Source organism: Macrobrachium rosenbergii, chromosome 8, assembly GCF_040412425.1.
Source record: "Macrobrachium rosenbergii isolate ZJJX-2024 chromosome 8, ASM4041242v1, whole genome shotgun sequence".
In the NCBI taxonomy this organism is placed as follows: domain Eukaryota; kingdom Metazoa; phylum Arthropoda; class Malacostraca; order Decapoda; family Palaemonidae; genus Macrobrachium; species Macrobrachium rosenbergii.
The window spans coordinates 37,484,846-37,489,845 of NC_089748.1; the positions used below are offsets into that span (position 1 = coordinate 37,484,846).

General features: G+C 36.9%; 1 protein-coding gene across 1 annotated transcript in view; it reads right to left on the minus strand.

The window, feature by feature from the left end:
• LOC136840714 (protein sax-3-like) overlaps positions 1-5,000 on the minus strand; it is a 653,455-nt gene that overhangs the window by 108,120 nt on the left and 540,335 nt on the right.

Sequence of the window (5,000 nt, forward strand, 5' to 3'; positions counted from 1 at the left end):
CAATACAGAACCACGAGCAATAACAGTATCTACTAATTTCTCTACATCAAAAGCCTTGATGTAAGGAAGACAATCATTTTCCTTCCCCAGTCTAAATGCTTTATTTTTGGCTGACATTTTTTTTTTGTGTGCATGAAACAGTCGACCTTCAAATAAGATTGCCTCTGCCGTTCGGTGCTTTTTGGCAATTTATTTTTCTTTTCCAGCTAGTTCATATTTTATCTCGTGTCATTGCTTTTCACCCGTGCTTGATTGTGCTTGCAGCTTTCCTTTGATAGTTTTCACAAACTGACGTAATCTTTGCCTGACAGTTATACATTTCGTGATTCATTTTACATATATGTTAAGGCGAATCTTCTCTTCATAATATTTATACGCTTCACATAAAGGATTCCAAACTCTTAGTGATTCATTTTACATACGTACAGGTCCATCTTCTCCCACAAATATTTTTAGGGTTTCAACATCGAACTGAACATAGAATCTAGACCAGTGGTTCTTAAACTTTTTCGCCTTGCGCCCCCCTCCTCATTATGTATAGACCCCACGTCCCCCACCCCTGAAATTTTTGCCAACTATAATCTATCAACAATATGTTGTCTATTTGTATGCTATTATACTTATCATAACAATAAAAGACAATTCATAAACAAGATTTGAAATTAAAATTGCCTTATATTTTGAATTTTTGGCATGTTTTGAGATAATGATTAGAAAATATATGGAAGCAGTGATAACGTTTTTGGCAATTTTGTAAGTGACATCACAAATTAAAAAAATAATTGGCACCATCTGGCAACTCTGCTTGCGACCCCCAGTTTAAGAATCACTGATCTAGACCAAAGGCCAAGCACTGGGACCTATGAGGTCATTCAGCGCTGAAACGGAAATTAACAGTGAATGGTTTGAAAGGTGTAACACGAGGAAAACCTCAAAGCAGTTGCACTATGAATCAATTGCTCGGAGAGGGTTGAGGAGAGTAAGATGGAAGAAAGAGAATATGAAAGCAGGTACAATAAAAGGAACGAAAGGGGTCGCAGCCAGGGACCTAACCACCCTACGGTGTATTTTTAGGGTTTAAATAAGGAGACCCAATTCCCCGAGACCGGCCCTTTCGCCTTGTATCAGAAGGACACGCGCGTATCCCCAACAATAACATTCACTCCCATAATTTCCGTGGCATAATGTGCACGCGCTGCGATTCAGGTGGGACCCGGCTTAGTTGGACAAGAGTCTGACAGGTTTTGTGAGCCTTTGATAATGATTTATCACCCGGCAAATTATTTAAACACGAAACCGAAACTTATTTTTGGAAATGCGAGAGGCACCCCGGTTCAGTCCTGATATATGCTGCGTACTTAGATGCTTCCATTTCGAATATACAGCGATGCAATTATAAGTCTGAGGTTATTCCCGGCTTGTTAGCTGAGAGAGAGAGAGAGAGAGAGAGAGAGAGAGAGAGAGAGAGAGAGAGAGAGTCAGTAATGTATGATTTACTTAAAACGTATGTAGTTACACTTCTGGAATATCAAGTATACAAACAGCTTGAAAGAGAGAGAGAGAGAGAGAGAGAGAGAGAGAGAGAGAGAGAGAGAATGAGAGAGAGAGAGTCAATAATGTATGATTTACTGAAAATGTATATGATTGCATTTCTGGAATATCAAATATACGAACATAAAAAAGAGAGAGAGAGAGAGAGAGAGAGAGAGAGAGAGAGAGAGAGAGAGAGAGAGAGAATACAATGTATGATTTACAGAAAATGTATATGATTACAATTACACTTCTGGAATATCAAGTTATACAAACAGCACATGAGAGAGAGAGAGAGAGAGAGAAAGAGAGAGAGCAATTATCTCAATAATCTGACAAACAGAAACTCCTATATTTCTAACAGAGCCGTGAGGAAGACGGAAAAAAATTAAAAAAATCGAAAAAAATAAATAAATAAAAAGTCCAGCTACAAGCATACCCACCGCCGGGGAAAAAAAATTGACTTTAGTCATTTCTGACACGAAGCCCTCATGAGCTGGGTACGTGATCTAAATTCAGCTGGGCTTCCGCATTTTAAAATTCCGTGATGAACCCCAGTGCCATCCGCTCATTTTCGATATTAGCTCGGAAAGACGGCGGAACGGAAGGAAATGTCTCGGTGTAATGGCTTTCACTGCAAAGTGAGGCTATATATATATATATATATATATATATATATATATATATATATATATATATATATATATATATATATATTATATATATAGATAGATAGATAGATAGATAGATAGATAGATAGATAGATAGATAGATAGGTAATTAACAACACAATCTCGTGTGGAACAGAAATAAATTTTGACTCACATCAGGATCGATATGAAAGACTTTGGGGTGATTGTATATGATCCTGATGTGAGTCAAAACAATATTATATATATATATATATATATATATATATATATATATATATATATATATATATATATATATATATATATATATATGTGTGTGTGTGTGTGTGTGTATGTACGTATGTATGTATACATGCATACATACTACCTGCTGCAGCAGGAACCGTCGTACCGATATTTTCCTCAGAACTAAAAAAGCATGACTGTTAGAATCGCCGCGCATGTACGTATGGCGGCAATACCAATAAAAAAGAGAAATTCAGGCACAAAGCCGTTAGCGAGACTGCCGTAAATACCGGCTAACAGCGTCATTTTTGCCGGGGTATTGCATTAAGTCAGGATTTAGCTTTGATAAATATTGTAGACGGATGAAACGGTCGCTTAGGAGAGGATTCGGGGACGGGGTCCGGCGTACGAGGGAGTCTCATTCCGGATTACAGGCAGCTACGTATGTGAGCGCGTTTTTTTTTTTTTTTAAGTTGGAATGAACGAGGTCCCTTTGCAATTGCATATTTCGAAGGTTTATGTTATTTTTGGGGCAATGGGTGGGAGGCACATTTCCGCTCTGATGATGAATGATGCCATACTTAAAAGATAAGAAAAAAATAGTTTCTTCGGCTCAGTCGAGTTTTCTGTACAGCCGCGGCCCATGAAACCCAGCCACTGTCCGGTGACGGCCTGTGATGTTGGTACCTATATCGTTGCCAGGGCCACGATTATGGCTAAATGTAACCTTAAATAGAATAAAAACTACTGAGGCTAGAGGGCTGCAATTTGGTATATTTGATGACTGGTGGGTGGTTGATCAACATACCAATTTGCAGCCCTCTAGCCTCGGTAGTTTTCAAGATCTGAGGGCGGACAGACAAAACCGTCACAATAGTTTTCTTTTAACAGAAAACTGAAAAGTAAAAATGGAATTCGCCAAGGGGTGGACGAACATTTCCAGTTATCTGTTTATGAGTGACAGCTCCGTCCGTAAGAATTGATAACAGAGGCTTTCCGACCTGAAATGGCCTGATATTTTTTCCTGGATGCGGAATCTTGATTTCCATTATTGCTGCCATTTTAAACAGGAACCGAATACAGCTTATTCTTGTGGTACAGCTAAGACTGCGCTTGCTTGCAGAAAAATACAGCGATTGCTGTTGAAGTTTATAATGGTTGCGGAAATCGGAACTGAGAAATATTTCTGACAGACATTAAAACGTCGAAGAAACAAGATTGTCAGTTCATACAAAGATAGAAATCTGTAAATCAACAACCTAACGTATGTACCTGACAACACAAAGCGAGAAAATGACCAAATAAGTAAAAAAAGCGCCGAAGTTTCTTCGGCACAATCGAGTTTTCTGTACAGCCGCTACAGCGTATATAATCAAGGCCACCGAAAATAGATCTATCCTTCGGTGGTCTCGGTATAATGCTGTATGAGCCGCGGCCCATGAAACTTTAACCAAGGCCCGGTGGTGGCCTATCCTATATCGTTGCTAGAAGCACGATTATGGGTAACTTTAACCTTAAATAAAATACAAACTACTGAGGCTAGAGGGCTGCAATTTGGTATGTTTGATGATTGGAGGGTGGATGATCAACATACCAATTTGCAGCCCTCTAGCCTCAGTAGTTGCTAAGATCTGAGGGCGGACAGAAGAAGTGCGGACAAAAAAAGTGCCGACGGACAGACAAAGCCGGAACAGTAGATTTCTTTTGCAGAAAAAAAAAAAAAAAATAAAACTGGCAAATTAGCTGAAAAGAAGATTAATTAGCTTTAAAAATTTGTTTATTTAAAACTGGCAAATTAGCTACAAAAGGTTAAAAAATTAAAATTACAAATTTCTTTTAAAATCGGCAAATTAGCTAAATAAAGATCAATAAATTAAATTTAAAAAGTTCAATTAGAACTGGAAAATTAGCTGAAAAAAACTAATAAATTGGAAAAAATTTCATTTAAATTGGTAAATTAGCTAAAAAAAAAAAATTTCATTTAAAAATGGCAAATTAGCTAAAAAAAAAAAAAATTTATTAAATTTTTAAAAAATTTCAATCAAAACTGGAAAATTAGCTAAAAAGATTAATAAACCTCATGAAAATATTTAAAAAACCTGGAAAATTAGCGGCAAAAAAGAATAAATTTTTAAAAAAATTCCATTTAAAACTGGCAAATTAGCTGAAAAAGACTAACAAAGTAAATTAAAAACTATTAAAAAATCTAAATTCAAACTGGAAAATAGCTAAGAAAATTAAATGAAAAATATTTTTAATTTAAAACTGGCAAATTAGCTAAAAAAAATAAATAAAAAATTTTGCAATCTATCATGAACAACCTAAGTTGTACACCTGACAAAAATAACAAAAAAAAAAAATAATAAAAAGGGATAAATTAACTAATCATCTCAAACACTGCCCCATACCATAAGTCCGCACAAGATAACGGACACCCACTCGCCTGCGCGCGCGCGCGCATCCGCAGACACTATTACGACAATAACAAACGGACCAACAGTGTAAATAAAGAAAACTTCTAGCCGCGGGGATTACCGAATCTCGCAAAGCGATTCCCGCCATTGCCGGAGGATACGGCGTTTTATCCCTTCG